The sequence below is a fragment of the Vulpes lagopus genome, chromosome 1, assembly GCF_018345385.1.
Source record: "Vulpes lagopus strain Blue_001 chromosome 1, ASM1834538v1, whole genome shotgun sequence".
Classification (NCBI taxonomy): Eukaryota; Metazoa; Chordata; class Mammalia; order Carnivora; family Canidae; genus Vulpes; species Vulpes lagopus.
The window spans coordinates 33,441,145-33,461,382 of record NC_054824.1 but is presented as its reverse complement, the minus strand read 5'-3'; the positions used below and the strand labels follow the sequence as shown (position 1 = coordinate 33,461,382).

Genomic DNA, 20,238 nt, shown 5'->3' with positions numbered 1-20,238 from the left:
GGTATGATGTTAGATGTGGGCTTGTCATCTATGGCCTTTATTTTGTTGAAGTATCTTCATTCTATGCCTAATTTGTTAACAGTTTTTATCATGAACATTTGCTGAATTTTTTCAAATGTAGTTATTTATCTATTGAGACAATCATATGATCTTTTTTGTCTTTCTATTTATGTGATGTATCATACTGATTGATTTGCATTGTTATATAATCCATGCATCCCATGGATAAATCCCACTTGATCAAATGAATGTGCTTTTAATGTGCTGCAGAATTTAGCTGGCTAGTATTTCACTGAGAATTCTTACATCTATAGTCATCAGGGATATTGATCTGTAGTCAGTGGCATCCTTTTCTGGTTTTGGTATCAGGATAATGCTAACCCCTAAAAATGAGTTTGCAATTATTCCTTCCTCTTTGATGTTTTGGAAGAGTTTGAGAAAGATTCCCATTAATTCTTCTTCAAATGCTTAGTAAAATTCATCAGGGAAGCAATCTCATCCTGGGCTTTTCTTTTTTTGGGAGATCTTTGGCTATGATTCAATCTCCTATTAGGAAATGATGTATTCAGAGTTTCTTTCTCTTGATTCAGTCTTGGTAAATTGTATGCTTCTAGGAATTTTTCCATCTAGAGTGTCCAGTTTACTGGTGTAAGGTTGTGCCTAGCAGGCTCTTATGATCCTTTGAATTTCTGTGGTATCCATTGTAATGTTTTCTTTTTAATTTTAATTTTATGGATTTGGATTCTTTTTCTTTTATTCTTTGTTAGTCTAGCTAAGGGTTCGTAATCTTTTTTATCTTTTTACAGAACCAACTCTTAGTTTGATTAATCTTCTCTCTTGTTTTTCTGGTCTTTATTTCACTTATTTTTGCTCTAATCTTTATTATTTCCTTTCTTCTGCTAACTTTGGGCTCAGTTTTGTTTTCTAGTCCCTTAAGTAAAAAGTTAGTTCATTTATTTAGGATCTTTATTGCTTCTTAATACAGGCATTTACTGCTATAAACTTCCATTTTAGAACTGCTTGCGCTGCATCCCATAAAATCTAGTATGTTGGCTTCTATTGTTGTTTGTCTTCAAAAACTTATTTCCCTTTTAACCTCTTTGATCCACTGGTTGTCCAAGAGAGTGTTGTCTAATTTCCATGTGTTTGTAATTTTTTTCCAGTTTTTCTCTTAATAATTTCTAGTTTCATGCCACTATGGTGAGAGAAGATACTTGGTATGATTTCAATCTTCTTGTTAAGACTTGTTTTATGGCTTGACATATGGTCCACTGTAGAAAACACCCTATATGTGCTTAAGAAGAATGTGTATTCTGCTATTAGTGAATAGAATGTTCTGTATATGTCTGTTAGGTTCATTTGGTCTATAACATTGTTCAAATCTGTTTCCTTATGATTCTCTGAATGATCTATTCATTATTAAGAGTGGGGTGCTAAACTAGAGTCTTAAGTAAATTATGTACCACTATTACCCTAATGCAGAATCTAACTTCGACTATATATTTACCATCACCAGTGAGATTTACACTACCTTTTTATGTTTATATGATGTTAATTGAGATTCTTTTACTTCTACTCAAAGAACTCCCTTTAGAATTTCTTGTAAGGCAGGTATGGTAATAATGAACTCCTTCAAGCTTTGTTTGTTTGTGAAGTCTTTGTCCCTTATTCATTTCTGAAGGTCAGCTACATTGGGTATGAAATGTTTGGTTGAAAGTTATACTCTTCCAAGACTTCCAATATTGAATATGTCATCTTATTGTCTCCTGGATTGAAAAGTTTTTAGAACCTTTTAACAGTCTTGTGTGGGCTCCCTTATATGTAACTTCTCTTTTCTCTACGTGCTCTTAAAATTCTTTCTTTGTCTTTCACTTATAACAACTTAATTATAATATGTCTTGGTGTAGTTCTATTTGAATTCAACCTATTCCGAATGCTTTGGACCTCATGGATCTGTATGTCTATTTCTCTTCTCAGGTTTAAGAAGTTTGCAGTCATTATTGCCTTAAATATAATTTCTGTCTCTTCCTCTCTCTTTGCCTTCTGGAATTCTTATAATGTGAATATTATTTCTTTTCATTATGTACCATAATTTCCATAGGATTTCTTTTACCTTTTTTTTAGAGAGAGCGTATGCTTGAGTGTGTGTGTGTGTGTGTGGGGGGGATGTTGGGCTGGTCTCTCTGTTCAAGTATCACTATACATAGGGCCATGCAGCTTCTCAGATGTTCTGTTTATATTCCCTGGTTGGACAGGCTGAAGGTTGTACTCAGTGATGAGCAGAGCTATGAAGTAGATTCCATACCTAAGTGCAGTGGGAAAAGAAGTTCTAAAGATGGTAAAGCTCTTTGGTTACTGTCTTAAGCCAACCCACAACCCAAGTTCCATGACTAAACAGGGTGACTGCCTGCAGTCTGCAAACTATCAACTCTGTCTGACTACTTCTTGGCTCAAATACTACTGGGCTGCACTGCTTCCAGGAGTGGCCTTGTATTCTTATATGTGGACACTCTAGTCATAACATTCATTCCATCTTCCCTCTTCTTACAGCCTTCAGTTGGCCTCTCCTTGTGCCTAGAGGTGCGGAGAGAAAACAACTGGGGAAAAAGCACATTCAGAACCTGAAAAATGACTTGAGTAATTTGGCAGAGAATTCAGAATCCTGAGTATACGGAATGTGACCCAGGACGGAGGTGAGAGATCACAGGTTTCAGGATGACATGACTGCTTGATTCTAGCTCATGGGGAAAGGTAATCAGACAGAGCTCTGAAGAAGAGGGCCAGGAGAAGAGCCTGCTGTCATCCAGATCTAAGGATAGTACTGATTGCATAGTCATGCATTCATTCCTGTCATGTGTATCCCTCAAAGTGGATGGTTAAAAGATATGATCATTTTTTATTTGGAAAAAAATCCTATTTGATACACTAAGCATTGCTAGCTATTTATATTCCACTGAAATGTATAAGAGTTTTTCCTTTCAATCTTATAAAAAATATGATAAATTTCTTACTAATATTTTGCTGAACTAATGTTTGAAAATACTTCATTGTTTGTGTTCATATTTCCCTAAGTAGTGGTGAACTTTATATTTACATTTATAATATATTCTCTTATTAACTGCCTCTTCATATTCTTTGTCTTTCTTGGGAGAATTATTATTTTTATTTTTCACCCAATAATTTTCATTCTTTTATTCTATTGTCCATTAATTTCAGCATTTACCTTTACTGATTTTGTTCTCCAAATTTATTTTAGTTGTATTACATTTAATATGTTTCTAGTTCCTTAAGGTGATCACTGGTTTGTTTTAAATTTTGGTTTTTAATTAAATATTTTAAAGTCTAAATTAGCCTAATTTTTTATTAGCCTAATTTGTTTTAGCCTAAATACAAGCATTAGCTATGTTACATTGGTAGTCACCAAGTTATTCATATTTTCATTAATTTCTATATAATATGAAATTCAATTTTCAGTCCATTTTTGATCCAGGAATTTAATTTTAAAGGGGTTAATGTTTTCTAACTAGTACATCCTTTGTATTAACTGAATTATTGTGAGCAGAGACCACGGCTTTCGAAAGCACTATTTTCAGGAATTTATCATGATGCTTTTTGTGACATAATATCTAATTAATCTTAGTAAATACTCCATTGGCAAAAGATCCAATGTAGAATATGGATAGGAAAAGTATGTGTTTGTGCACATAACTAATGTGCATACTGCAAAAAAAATAAGTGTTAAAGACTGCTGTTCCAAAGAAAGGCCACTAAAGGTATAAATAAAAAATTGGGTTTGTGCCAGGTTAGCTTAAAAGAATAGAAAAAGATAAGAAAAAATAAGCAGAGATCAAAGGACCATCTAAGATTTTAACATATATATCCATCAGGAAACAAACCTATAATTATTAAACACAAACAACAGTGTGCCAGCATTGGACAGACTGGGCATAGGGATTAAGGATTCTCCCAATGGGAAAATTAGATTTCAGGGACAGGAAAAACTTCTGACAAAATACAGAGTGTAAGTCAGCACAGCTCAAAGCATAAAGATAGACTTGATTTTGAGTTAGTAATTGGAAGCTTCTTGTAGTTTCCCCATTTATGGCACAATTATTTCCAGAAAAATTAGCAGAAATAATATGATCTTTCCTCATTTCCTTGTTTGAAACTATTTTTAACATTTTTATCTTTCTGTTTAACAGAACACTACTAAACTTGAATTGTACTTTTATTTTATGTGAAACAAGAAGGACAAGGAAAATTGTTCAGTCACCATAAGGAATAGTCTTAAATGGAAACACTCAAAGAACAGATTATAGCAACAAGAAGTTGCAAAGTACATAGCCTTAGGTCCAGATAGACCTAGATTTCAATATAATTCTGCCACTTTGAATGTTTATAAGTAGCAATCTCCTGTAAATATTTGGTTAGTGAGAGGGAACCATCTGCTATGGCACTAATGATGAAAACATACTTTCTGCCCCTCCTCCCTATACTACATTGAGAACTCATTAAAGTATACTTCTATTGGTTGGCTTCTTAGTTCAATATAGTAACCTCTACTTAAAGCAACTGAACTTATAAAGAGCCTTATGTAGTTCAATGGTCTTCAATCCACTCAACATAATGCTGAAGAACCTGAAGCAGAATTTTTCAACCTCAACACTAATTGTACGTAGTCACCAATTGTCCTGTACCTTACAGAATGTTTGCAGCATCCTTTGTTTCTACTCTGGTTTGTAAGTAGCAAATCACTTTGCTGTGACACCAAAATGTCTTCTGACATTGTAAATTGTGCCCTAGGTGGTACAAAATTGCCTATGGTTGAACCACTGACATAGTTAACAGAAATAGCTATTCAGTTTTCCTCCATTAATGGAGAAGAATTAAGATATTATGCTCTTGTGAAGTGGACATTTTATATTGATATTTATAGTGTGTGTGTGTATATATATATATATTTGAACTGTGTTGTCCAAAAAAAAAAAAAAACAGTAGCCAAACTGTGGAAGTGTCCATCGAAAGATGAATGGATAAAGAAGATGTGGTCTATGTATACAATGGAATATTACTCAGCCATTAGAAATGACAAATACCCACCATTTGCTTTGACATGGATGGAACTGGAGGGTATTATGTTGAGTGAAATAAGTCAATCGGAGAAGGACAAACATTATATGGTCTCATCCATTTGGGGAATATAAAAAATAGTCAAAGAGAATAAAGGGGAAAGGAGAGAAAATGAGTGAAAATATCAGTGAGGGTGACAGAACATGAGAGACTCCTAACTCTGGGAAACGAGTAAGGGGTAATGGAAGGGGAGGTGGGTGGGAGGCTGGGGTGACTGGGTGACAGGCACTGAGGGGGCACTTGACAGGATGAGCACTAGGTGATATGCTATATGTTAGCAAATTGAACTCCAAAAAAAAAAAAAAGTAGAGTCACCATAGGAAAAAAATATATATATACACAGTTTATATACACAATAAGTCTCAAAGAAGACATGCCTCATTATAATTCCATACATCTTTAATATAGGATGCAGAAACACACCGAATTTAAGGAAGTATAATAAATAGCCACCATAAGTTGATCTCTTCTAAAATAATCATAGAGCACCCAGATAAAATAGCTTAATAAATTAACCAAAATTTTTAATTTCACATGTTCATCTATTGAAATTTATTGAAATTAATTCAAATCTTGGAATTGGGAGGAGATATTTTGATGCTTCTTTGAACAGCCTAACATTCTTGGATACTATTATCACCATTGCAGGAAATTGCTACCCCCATTTTGTCACAATTCCTGTAGATGGAAATTATAAAAGATCCATTGAGGATTCAGAAAAGATACTTACCTATAATCAATATGTACCTTGAGGAAATTTAGGAATTTCAATTCATTCATGATTTCAGGTAACTTTTTCCACGTGTTGGGCACAGAAATTAATTTGGATGCAAATGTCAATGACAACAAACCAGCTGTAGTTCATTTATGTTGAAAATTCAGCTAAAGCTGGTGGAATTTCAATCATAACTAGGCAAATTGTGCTATAATTTGGTATCTTAGTAAGTACTAAATAAAATAATAAAATTATTTTACTGTCATTAGAGGTAGTAAAACAGAACTTTAAGTACTGGAATTTTCCCAGAAATTCCAAGAAGGGATATCTTTTGTTAGACAATTAAAAATTAAGTTAATTACATTAGTCAATAGAACTGAGGGACTAAAAGAAGCATAATAAATAATCGATGCTAGTGGGTAGTGGTATCCAATACTGCATGCTTGTGATATTATATACAAAACTATTTCTTCTAGGAGATGATTCAATCAAACAATCTTTCAAACAAGAAAAACTCTTCTCTGAAGTATTCAGGTTTTTTTTTTTCTGTAATACATATTAATCTTTAGATGAAAAGTTCTCTTTCTCTACAGAGAGGATGCTATTACTTTTAATTCAGAAGCTTCAGTAAAGGATCACAGCTAGTCCATCATCTTTCATAATGTCAATGACTAGTCTGATTTGAGAATGATCAATAACAAGTCAAAGAAAGGATATGTCAGAGGTCATTGCTAACTTAAGAATTACTTTCTGGATTTATCACAACATGAGAACTAATGGATAGCTTTGACAAGTGTTTTTAATGCTAGCTGTGGAGACCTGAAAGGTAATAGTAAGTTAACTGGATTTGCATTTTTTTAGTATTTCATGAAGAAACACACCATATTCTTTAATAGATACTAATCAAAATTAAATTTTCTTATGTATTTCTTGATAATGCATTACTCTCTCTAAAAATCCAATTTCTTAAGATAATTCAAAGGTGTCAGATGTATGATGAAATAACATTTGTGGGATTGCTGATATATGCCAGGAAATAAACTAAAGGTCAAAAATATGTCATAATTAAAAAGTATCAATATTAAATGGAAGTGAAACATAAGGAATAAAGGGTTGATATAGAAACAATATGAAATCCTATTGAGCTATGCATTACAAAGCTGTGATCATCAAGACAATATGGTACTGGCACAAAAACAGACACATAGATCAATAGAAGAAAATAGAGAACCCAGAAATGGATCCTCAGCTCTATGGTCAACTAATATTCAACAAAGCAGAAAAGAATATCCACTGGAAAAAAAGACCATCTCCACAATAAATGGTGTTAGGAAAACTGGACAGCCACATGCAGAAGAATGAAACTGGACCATTGTCTTACACCACATGCAAAGATAAACTCAAAATGGTTGAAATATCTAAATATGAGATAAGAATCCATCAAAATACTAGAGGATAACATAGACAACACCTTTTTTGAACTTGGCCACAGCAACTTCTTGCAAGACATATCCATGCAGGCAAGGGAAACAAAAGCAAAAATGAACTATCAGGACTTCATCAAGATTAAAAAACTCTGCACAGCCAAGGAAACAGTCAACAAAACTAAAAGACAATCTACAGATGGGAGAAGATGTTTGCAAATGACATATGAGATAAAGGGCTAGTATCCAAGATCTATAAAGAACTTATCAGGGCAGCCCCAGGTGGCTCAGCAGTTTAGCACCGCCTTCACCACAGGGCGTGATCCTGGAGACCCGGAATCGAGTCCCACATTGGGCTCCCTGCATGGAGCCTGCTTCTCCCTCTGCCTGTGTCTCTGCCTCTCTCTCTCTCTCTCTCTCAGTCTCTCTCAGTGTGTGTGTGTGTCTCTCATGAATGAATAAGTAAAATCTTAAAAAAAAAACTTCTCAAACTCAACACCCAAGAAAGAAACAATCCAATCATGAAATGGGCAGAAGACATGAACAGAAATTTCTCCAAAGAAGACATACACATGGCCACAGCACATGAAAAAGTGCTTCACATTACTTGCCATCAGGGAAATACAAATCAAAACCACAATGAGATACCACCTCACACTAGTGAGAATGGTGAAAGTTAACAAGACAGGAAATAACAAATGTTGGAGAGGATGAGGAAAAAGGGGAACTCTCTTACACTGTTGGTGGAAATGCAAGCTGATACAATCACTCTGGAAGACAATGTAGAAGTTCCTCAAGTAGTTAAAAATAAAGCTACCCTATGACCCAGCAATTGCACTACCAAGTAATTACCCCAAAGGTGCAGACAGGACACCTGTACACCAATGTTTATAGCAGCAAGGTCCACAATAGCCAAACTGTGGAAGGAGCCAAAATATCCTTAGATAGATGAATGCATAAATAAGATGTGATAAATATATATATTTATATATATATTTATATATATGTGTGCATATGTGATGTGTATATATATATATATATATATATATATATACACACACAATGGATATTACTCAGCCATCAGAAAGGATGAATACCTACATTTGCTTTGACGTGGATGGATGAACTGGAGGGTATTATGATGAGTGAAATAAGTCAGTCGGAGAAAGACAATCATCATATGGTATCATTCATATGTGGAATATAAGAAATAGTAAAAGGGACTATAAGGGAAAGGAGGGAAATTAAGTGGGGAAAAATTAGAGAGGATGACAAACCATGAGAGACTCCTAACTCTGGGAAACAAAGAAAGGGTTGCAGAAGGAGAGGTGTGGGGGGGGATGGGGTGACTGACAGGCATTAAAAAGGGCACCTGATGGGATGATCACTAGGTGTTATACTGTATATTAGTAAATTGAATTTAAATAAAATATTTTTTAAAAATTCTATTGGGCTTTTTCTACTAATAGATATGGACACATCTGTGACATTATTATGCTCCATGGTAGTTCAAAATATATTTACAACTGTCTCAATTGTTGGTATTTAGTAGATATAATGGTATTACTAAATTCAAGAGAGTTAATTGATACCATGAAGATTAAGAGATTAGGAAGAGACAGATGGAAAGAGAATAAGTTAAAGTCTAGTAAAATAGGATAGCATAATATTCTATTAAAAACACATATTTTACTGAATAAAAAAAATAGAACTTGAACAGGTTAATTGAGTGATGATATTTTATGCTACCCCCAACTAGAATAGAACTGGAATTTCTGGATAAAATTAAGTCATCAAGCATTTACAATTAAAAAAAAAAAAGAATGTGGGGGAACCCTGGGTGGCGCAGCGGTTTAGCGCCTGCCTTTGGCCCAGGGCGCAATCCTGGAGACCCAGGATCAAATCTCACGTCGGGCTCCCGGTGCATGGAGCCTGCTTCTCTCCCTCTGCCTATGTCTCTGCCTCTCTCTCTCTCTCTCTCTCTCTCTGTGTGTGTGTGTTGTGTCTCTCATGAATAAATAAATAAAATCTTAAAAAAAAAAAAAAAAAAAGAATGTGCGTAAATAAAATATCAGAAACTTAATTTCCAGTTAAGGCAAACTAGGTCATTCAAATTAATGCTACCAATAAAAACAATAACAAAAGATAAGCTGTTCTTACTTTTTAAATAGCATCAGTAGTATTAAAGAGCTGAACAGTTAGGTAAACAATCTCAATTAATTGAAGAGCTTTTGATGTTCCTTTAAGTTTTCATTTGAAGAACTTAAAAGTTCAATAATCTATCTCTGTATATCAGTTACAAATCAAAAAAATAGATACTTAAAATTTCATCAAAAAATAAAATAAAATTGCATCAAAATTTTAAACTACATAAAAGTAAACTACAGGAAAAATTACAAAATTTTACTGATAAATAGATAACTTAATAGATAAACTTAATAACTTAAACAGATATAGAGATAAACTTAAAGAGATATAGAGATTCATTATTGTCCTCATTTTGTTTCTCTGAGACACCCCTCCTTCTTCCTTGTACTTCTTCAGTTGTTTCAACATTTTTCTAATAAATTTTCTAAATAAATGCTCTAATGAAACACCTGGAGTGATTTCTACTTTCCAGAATGGACACTGACACAGCATTTTGCAAATAGAATGAAAATTATAGGTGGATTAATTTCAAAAATGTGAAAGGCAAACCAATAAAACTTTTAGAGTAAAATATAGAATAATGTTTTTATTACCTCAAGGAGGGGGGAATTTTCCAAACAAGACAAAAAGACCATTAAGCATAAACAAAAAGATCGATAAATTCTACTAAATTCTATTAAATCAAAACTTTTATCAGAAGACACTGAAAGGAGCTAAATGAGAGTAAGGGATTTGAAACTCATAAGTAAGAAAAAGCTAGCATGAAGAATATATGAACTTCTATCCTTCTGTAAGTCAATACAAAAAGACCAGGAACCCATCAGAAAAATGGGCAAATTATTTGAATGGCATTTTACATTTACAAAAAGGAAATCCACATGATAAATGAAATTATGAAAAGATACTCATTGGCAGTCTCTAATCTCTGAGGATTTCTCTTCCTCCTCCTCTGCTCCTCCTCCTCCTCTGCTCCTCCTCCCTTTCTCTTTCCTTTTGTTTTTTTCTCCTGCCTTCTTCTCTTTCCCCTTTCTTCTCCTTATCTTCTCTCTTCTATCCCTTCTCCAATTCATTACTCCTCCTCCCTCTTTCCTCCTCTATCTCCTTTACCTCCTTCTTCTCCTCACCTTCTCCTCCAGGTCACCCTCTTTTTCTTTTTTCTCTCCTACACCCTTTAACTCTTCTGTAACCAGTCCCCTATTTGAAATCCTGAGAGAAATTTTGTTTTCAAAAATTCTCATAAGTTTTGGCATGAATTCTAATCATGCTGGGGCCAATATTAAATTACATAAATTTTCGTTTAAATTACAAATAAAGGAAAACCCCTTTGTTTCCTTGACCAATGCATTTATTCAACAAACATTTACTGAGTAATGATGGTAGAGTTGGATCCCTGATGGGTTTTATATAAGTTCATAAGGAAAAAAAGAACTAAAAGAAAGGTAAGAAACATAATTGAACAAATGGTAATGACTTAAAATTTCCAAGTCTTAGATCTTTCATCAACAATATGAGGATAAATACAAAAACTCACAGGACTGATATGAGGATTTAGTTTATTATAATGTATCATTTTAGAAAACTCTCATTTGTCCTTGTCTCTCATGCTTCTCCACAATCTGTTTCATCTGTCTCAGATGCTGGTCCTTTATTATCTTTTGCTTGCTACATACCAAACTTCTGTTCATTTTTAAAAAAGATTTATATTTATTTATTCATGATAGACACAGAGAGGGAGAGAGAGGCAGAGACACAGGAAGAGCGAAAAGCAGGCTCCATGCAGGGAGCCTGACGTGGGACTCGATCCCGGGACTCCAGGATCGCGGCCTGGGCCAAAGGCAGGCGCCAAACCACTGAGTCATGCAGGGATCCCCTTCTGTTCATTTTTTAAGGCTCAACTGAGAAATTATCTATTCAAGTAAGGGTTTTCCATTTTTTTCCAACATCTCTAGGTAGGCTTAGGTGTTCTTTGGGTTTAACACTCTTATCTACTGCTCTTATACAACTTAGTTGCACTTTCAATACCTGTCATGTTCCTATCACAGGAAATGTGCCTTCTTTATCTATTTTTTAAATTTTATTTATTTATTCCTGAGAGACACAGGGAGAGAGAGAGGCAGAGACACAGGCAGAGGGAGAAGCAGGCCCCCATGCAGGGAGCCCGACATGGGATTCGATCCCGAGACTCCAGGATCACACCCTGAATGGAAGGTAGGCGCTAAACCGCTGAGCCACCCAGGGATCTCCCCTAGCTCTCTATTTCTTACCATGCCTTTCATATTGCCTGATGGGTTACCAATAAATGTTACTTGAATAAATCAATAAATAGAGTTTTAGCACTATCCACCTAAATTTTTGATAAAATATTAGACCTACTAAAAATTCAGTGAGTTTCATATCCTGGAAGAATTAAGAAATAATATTAAAAGGACAACTGATAATAGTGAAAATGTAAAGAATCCAGAGGTTATCATCAGAATTAGTTTGGCTTTTTTTTCCACAGATTTCCCAAGCGGTTATAAATGATATCTGTTTTGGAATAAGAAATTGTTTCCTGGGAACTTTTGTATGAATGTTTACTAAGAAGAGACTCTTCATTAATATTAGCACATAGTAATAGATTTTTCATCCATGGATTTCAGGAAATGAGATTCAAAGGAATGATAAGCAAATAAAAAATATTGAGTGCTAAAAGCAATTAACCTAAACAAACTCTGATTCTTAGTTTACTGTTATTACCCATTCAAACAAAATTTTAATTTTAAGAAAAACTAAGCAGACGTATTTTGCTCTGGAAGACAATTTTTAACCTCTGCAGTCTTTTTAGTTTCTAAGTAGCAGATAGAAATTGGATAGCTTAAAAGATGTATTTTCTAGGTGACCACTATATCACTGTGTTTGGTTTCGAGGTTTCTTTCATCTATGCTTCCACCATAATTCTGGACATTTCCTTTATATCATATTTTCCGAATCAGTAATGTTGTACATATACATTTAAGCATCATTTTGTTCTCTAATTCAAATACCTGTAGGCAATGACAAAGCTAGACATTTTGAGTAATTAAGCATATATTTACATTGCCAGGAAAGGTTGGAAATTGAGGATTACATGGAGAGAAACTAAAGACTTATTTTGTATTTTGTTCTAGGTACAATATGTGAATTTTAAAAGGGTGTTCTCTCAAATCAGACCAAAATGAGTTCTGTGAAAATGCAGTCTAGGGATACAAAGCTTGAAATCTAGAGTCTAACAAACACGGATTAACATTCTATACCAACCCCCTTGATTACTATGTATCCTGTGAAATATCCTTAACTTTTACATTTGCAAGCTGGCAACAATAACACCGACCTAGTAAGGCTAGAGGATCTAGTATATGTAAAACCATAGGGACTGAACACAGTGTCAGGGAATAATACTGTTGTTGCTATTGTTATAACTGATTACAGAAAGCATCCTTACAGGTGACTTACAAGGTTCTGAGTGGTAAAATGACTGGTTCTAAACCTCAGTCTCCTGTTTTCAGACTCTGGAATCCAGACTTTATCTGTTAGGAAGTGCTCAGCTACAAAAATGGGGTTTCTGACTCAACTCAGATAAAATAAAACATTCTGCTGCATCCTAATTAAGTTCAGAGGTAGAACTGCCTTCAGGTTTGATTAATTAAGAAGCTCAACTTTGTCATCGAGAATTCAGGTTTTACTGAGATGATCATTTAATTTTTTCTGTCATTCTATTAATATATCATATTGATTTATTTGAATATGTTGCACCATCCCACTTGGTATAAATCCCACTTGATCATGGTGAATGATTCTTTTAACGTCCTCCTGAATTTGGTTGGCTGGTATTTGAGAATTTTTGCAAGTGTATTCATCAGGGATATTGGCCTATACTTTTTGTTTTTCTGGTAATGTCCTTTCTGAATCAGGGTGATGCTGACTCAAAATGTTTCCTCCTCTTCTATTTTTGAAAGGGCTTGAGAAGGATTGGCATTAATTATTCTTTAAATGTTTATTAAAATTCACCATGTGGTTCTGGAGTTTTCTTCATTAAGAGATTTTTCACTACTGATTCAATCTCCTTACTGGTAATTGGTCTATTCAGACTTTCTATTTCTTCCTGATTAAATCTTAGTACATTGTATGTTTCTAAAAAACATATTCAGAAAATACATTTGACAAAATTCAGTATACATTCATGATGAAAGCTCTCAACAAATTAGGCATAGAATGGATGTATTTCAAACATAATAAAGGCCACTTATGATAAGCCCACGGCTAACATCATACCAAAGGTGAAAGGTTGAAATCTTTTCAACCATCCAAGACAAGGGTGTTCATTCTTACCACATCTATTCCACATAGTACTAGAAGTCTGTACCAGAGCAATCAGATAAGAAAAATAAATAAAAGGCATCAGAATTGGAAAGAAAGAAGTAAAATTGTCTCTAGAATTACAGAAAATCCATAACACTTCACACACACACACATACACACACACAAATCTATTAGATCTAATCAACAAATTCAGTAAAGCTGCAGGATACAAAATTAACATAAAAATCAGTAGAATTTTCATGTATTAATAATGAATTATCTGAGAAAGAAATAAAGAAAAAATCCCATTTACAATAGTAAATTAAACACATTAAACACTTAGGAATAAACTTAACCAAGGAGGTGAAGATCTCTCCTTGGAAAACTACAAAACTATGAAAGAAAGACACAAAAAATGGAAAGGTAACTCCCTGGTTTAGTGTTTAGACATAGGGAAGTAACTGAATTTGCTGATATTTGTCTTGTCACCAGGTGTGTTACTTACTTTTTTTTTTTTAAAGATATTATTTATTTATTCATGAGAGACACAGAGAGAGAGAGAGAGAGAGAGAGAGAGAGAGGCAGAGGAGGAAGAGACATAGGCAGAGGAGAAGCAGGCTCCATGCAGGGAGCCTGATGTGGGACTTGATTCCAGGACTCCAGGATCATGCCCAGGGCCAAAGGCAGGTGCTAAACCGCAGAGCCACCCAGGCTCATGTTTATGGATTGGAAGAATTAATATTGTTAAAATGTTAATACTATCAAAAGCTATCGAAAATTCAATGCAATCCTTTTTTAACAGAAGTAGGAAAAAAAATCCAAAATGTATATGGAACCACAAAATACCCTGAGCAGCCAAAGCAATCCTGAAAGAAAAAAAAAAAAAAAGCGGGAAGCATCACACTTCCTGATTTCAAGCTATACTATAAATCTATAGTATTTAAAACAGTATTGCACATGCACAAACACAACAAATACATCAATGGAGCATAATTGAGAGCCCAGAAATAAACCCATGCATATACTGCCAACTAATATTTGACAAGGGAGCCAAGACTACTCAGTGGAGAAAAGTCAATCCCTTCAATAAATGATATTGGAAAAAGTGGATATTCACATATAAAAGAATGAAACTAAACATTTATCTTCCACCACTTACAAAAATTGACTCAAAATAGATTAAAGATTTATCCGTCAATAGATGAATATTTTTATATGCTAAGTGAAATAAGGCAGCTTCACTAATATGCAGAATCAAAAAAACAAGTGAACTTACAAAACAAAACAGAAACTGGCTCATAGCCACAGGAAATGAACCACTGGTTATGAGAGCAGAGGTATCATGCTAAATGAAGTAAGTCAAAGAAAGAAAGACAAATACTGGTATGATCTCACTTATGGGTGGAATTGAAGGGAAAATAACACCAGAAACCAGACTAATAAAAAAGAGAGAGAGAGAGGTCAGATTTGTGGTTACCAGAGGTGAAGGAGGGGTAATTGGCAGTGGAGGAGGGGTAACTGGAAGAAGGTGGTCAAAAGGTACAAACTTTCAGTTATAAGATTAATAAGTATTAGGGATGTAATGTACAATATGATGAGTATAGCTAACACTGCTGTGTGATATATAGGAAAGTTGTAAGAGAATGTATCTTAAGAGTTCTCAACATAAGATTTTTTTTCTTTTTTTGCTTTTTATTGTATCTATTATGTTAACTAAATGTAATTGCAGTAATTATTTCACAATATATGTAACTCAAACCATTATGCTGTACACCTTATACTTATACAGTAAGAGGTGTCAGTTATATCCCAGTAAAACTGGGAGAAAAGAAAGAACTCATGTTCTTTCTATCTCTCTACCATACATGGGATAAATTCCATCCTATGGCTGCTTATTTTTATGGTTTTAGAACGGCTGCCAGAAACAATAGGGCAAAATGATCTTACTCAAGTAGGGAAAGAAACAGAGAGATCAATTTATTGATTCCAGGAACCCAAGCAATACTCTCTCTTTGTGTCACTCTCTGCTCTTATTTCTTTTCCTCCTTTTCTTTCTTTTTTCCATCTATTCTGTCCACCCTTCTTATTCCCTCTCTCCTTTCTCTCCTCCTTTTTTTCTTTCTTCCTTCCTTCCTTCCTTCCTTCCTTCCTTCCTTCCTTCCTTCCTCTTTTCTCTTTTTTCCTCATTCTTTCATTCTTTTTTCAACAATTATTACTAGGTATCGACCATAGGCATGTCACTGTTCTAAGTCATGGGGATACATCAGTGCACACAACTGTCAAAAATATTCTCCTCATACAGCTAACATTCTAGTAGAATCAAGTTGTTCCCACAACTAAACAAACCTCTGGCCAGAAGAATGAGATGACAATGACTAGAGACTAACCAGTTAGAGTGGAATAGATGTTGGGGAGTCTACCACATTGGCTCAATATATCTCGAAACATAACCTTGGGATCTCTTGTAGACATCAAATCTTCAAGCACGTCACAGTCTATGGAACTTTTTATAAATATATGCCTTATTTTCTGCTTCTTAGACAAAAAAAAAAATAGTTCTTCAATGGTGTGTACTACATAGTCATTACCAAACATATTAGTTTGTTTTATGTGACAATATGTTGTTAATAAAATTTAAGCTCATTTGCTTTCTTTGGTTGTCATTTTAAAATCCCAGACCTTGCATTTATCTTGGTTTATTATGTAAAAATAATTTAACGTTTTAATCATAGACTACATGATATACTCTAATGGTAATCTTTAAATGCCCATTTCATTAAAATTTTATGTTGCACACAAGACCTATAAGTCCCTGCTGCTACAGCAAATCATTTCATAACTTTATCCAATAACAATGTCTGGTGGTGATTTTCAATTAAATTGAGTTACTCATAATGCATCAGATTAAGTGGATCTGAGCCAAATGTTGTTGATCCCACTTACAATGTGGTTTTGCAATCACGCCAAAGTAGTTTTGTCTCAGTTCCTACCAAATTCTAATTCCTACTAGAGAAAAGCAACATGTGAATAGCTCAGACCTAAACTGTAAGTTTTTTTAAGGGCTCATATTTCATTCATTCATTTTCAATCCTTTACTGAGGCAATTAAAATTCTGAGTTTGCTATCTTTTCTAATGTTTTGGATTTTTAAAATTTAATTTCATTTATACCCACTAGAAATTAACCAGAATAAAATTGTCTAGAGCAGCTACCACCTTTCTTAAAGATATTATGTGGAAAGGGAGAAAATTATTATCTTTAAAATAAGTGCACAGGGAGAGGCGGGATTTGCACAGGGTGGTTTCCATGGGCTTTTCCAATTCTCACTTTCCCATAAGCTGCAGGACTCTAACATACCTGAATGTTGTAGGTGGTGGGACCATCTGACCTAAACTTCACCTAACAAAGTCATATGATTATGTAAAAGTTGTTAAGTATAACTACAATTTACAAAGTCAAAAGTCAATCCTACAAAAGCAATTAGTCTATACTCCAGAGGCAGGGAAGTAATACAAAAAAGAAAACTCTAAAATTAAGAGATAACACATGTGGCCAATAATATGAGAGGGATTTTAGCATTTAACTTAATGATAATGAAACAGATTTCTTCAAGAGGCACCTAATTTCAAACTTATCTTAGTTGTAACTCCTATGCCACAATATGTTCTACAAACAAGTCAGGTTTTCACAGAAACTATTTACAACAGAAGTTAAAGAATTATAAAATTATTTCAAAGAAATATCTCAGTATATCCACTACCTCAACTATTATTGGTACTATCACTCATTTAAAGATCATACTGATGTATGGGTAGGCAGATCTGCCACTCAACACATAAGCTTAACAAAGCAGCTATTTTCTTTTGTCATTGGTTGGACATCATTTTAATTGACTAATGCACATGCCATACAGGTTGATAAATATTTCAAATATTATCTCTGTACATTCTGTACTATTGTAAATAATGTACATTGTTTGCAGTGACTAAAGTAGCAATTTATTGAAATGCATCACTTAAATATAACTCAGACATAAAAATCTATGATAAGATCAATAATCCAAATTGCTGAGAGATTTCAAAATTGAAAGACCATTTTCATTCTATTTTATTTCAATCTGTGTCAACTAGATAATACAAATCACCAACTTTACCCTACAGAACCCTGCACTATTGGGTATAAATCATGTATTAGTCTGCTAAGACCACCATAACAAACAAACAAACACCATATCATGGACTGGGTGGCATAAAAAAAACGAAATTTATTTCACACAATTCTGGAGGTTAAAAGTTCCAGATAATGGTCTGGCAGGGGTTAGTTTCTGGTGAGAACTCTTTCTGACTTTCAGACATCTGCCTTCTTGCTACAATACTCACACAGTCTTTGCTCTGAGCATGTGGATATGGAGAGAGACCTCTCTTTTCCTCCTATAATGCCATCAATCTTACCAAATTAGGGCCTCACCTTTATGACTTCATTGAACCTTAATTATCTCCTAAAGGCTTTATCTTCAAAGGCAGATAACTAGAGATTAGGGCTTTAACACTTGAATTCAGTTGGGGATGGGGAGGTACAAAATTCAGTCCACAGCAGGTCAATAAACTCTATCCTATCATTCCAACTACTTAGGAATCCACAAATATTTTGTGGGAACTATTTTATTAACTTGGCTAAATTCAAGTAAAATACTTTTTTTTTCAGTCTTCAAATATTTTTTATTGGAAGGCCATGCGTTGCCTTCATTTATTGTATTTCAAATCACTGTACATTTACTTTTGTGAAAACACTGCCTGCATTTTCTAGTACAAAAGAAACCTAAAAATTGTTTCAGGAATGTAGAGAAATATCCAACTTAAATAGCGAAAAGTGCACCATAATTACTGCTGCACTGCAGTCATTTCTGCATTTCCCATGTTTCTTAAATAATCTTGTCTGATAACACACAATATAAAGAGCAATTATGAAAAACAGACATTTACATATACTTCTAAAGTCTTATTGAGAATATCCTGTTGGCATTGGATAACCAACCATAGGCGCAGCTGCAGTAGCAGGATATGCATATGCCTGTTGGTTCATACCATTGTGCATATTGGGAACATTACTGAGTGCTATCATAACCATTCTGGTAAGTCCCTGTTGGATTACCAGTCCTAAAACTGGTCTGTATACCAGCAGACACAAAATTACTTCCAAAGCTCCCATTGGTGTAATTTGCAGCACTGTAAACACCATTCTGAGTTTTTGCCCCCAAATCTCTCTTAAGCAGATGAGAGTAACCTCTGTCATAATTTTCCCTGTCTCTAAAGGTATTAAAACCACCCCTTTTGCCCGCAGAGTATCTGTCCCGACGGTCATCCTTCATGCCTCCTCTACCCCTGGAACGACCTGAACCTCTGTCTTCGACCAACTGAAGCAACCTGGGATTAATTGCTTGATTAAAGCAAGAAGCACAGAGATAAGGTCGCTCACTTGCTTTATGTTATTAGGTGTAAAGAAAGTGTATGCTGTTTTGGTACTGCGAGCAGTTCTTCGAATTCGATGAATATAATCCTCTGAGGAGTTAGGGTAGTCATAATTGATGACAAATTTCACATATTCCACATCTAGCCCTCTGGAGGCCACATCTGTAGCAATCAGAATAGGAGCTTTTCCATGTTTGAATTCATTTAGAACCCAGTCATGTTCCTGTTGACTCTTGTCACCATGGATACCCATGGTGGGCTACCCATCTCTCCTCATTTTTCTAGTAAGCTCATCACATCTTCTTTTGGTTTCAACAAAAACAATGGTTTTATTCTCCTTCTCACTCATGATCTCTTCCATTAGCACCCGGTCAAGCACTCCACTTGACCCTCTCAAAAGCCAACCCATTATCTTACTTATAGACGTGTAAGACAGCCTCGTGGGAGATGATTTACACACCACACAACTCACCTACTTAAAGTGGTGTGTTTTTAATACATTCACAGTATTGTGCAACCATTGCTACAATTAATTTCTGACTGTTTTCATCACCCCCAAAAGAAACCTTATACTCATTAGTAGTGACTTGCCCATTTTTCCCTCAATTCCCTATTCTGGACTTTTCGTGTAAAGGGAATCATGTAATATGCAGTATTTTGTGATTTAACCTCTTTCAGCATAATATCTTCAAGGTACAATCACACTGTAGCATATATCAATACTCCAAAAAAAAAAAAAAAAACCCTACCAAGTAGTTGATCTTGTATGACAAACTTATTGACATAGGGTAAGATGGGTATCTAGATGTTGAGTGATGGGACTTCGTGTCTACAGCATCTAGTAAAATGATAGAAACAAATCAAAGTTCACACTCCACTTCTGTGGATTACTTTATCAGGTATTATAATCATCCTAAAGTTTCACACAATAGTGAGCCTTCTAATGTGGATTGACAGAGAACTATTATGTAGAAACTTAATGTGCTTTATGTATAAGAAACACAGGGATAGAGTTATAATTTAGCAATAAATCTGTG

The 20,238-nt window shown here is 34.5% G+C and overlaps 1 pseudogene; it reads right to left on the bottom strand.

The window, feature by feature from the left end:
* Positions 1-18,668: 18,668 nt before the first annotated feature.
* Positions 18,669-19,454, bottom strand: LOC121486500 (annotated as a pseudogene).
* Positions 19,455-20,238: the final 784 nt, after the last annotated feature.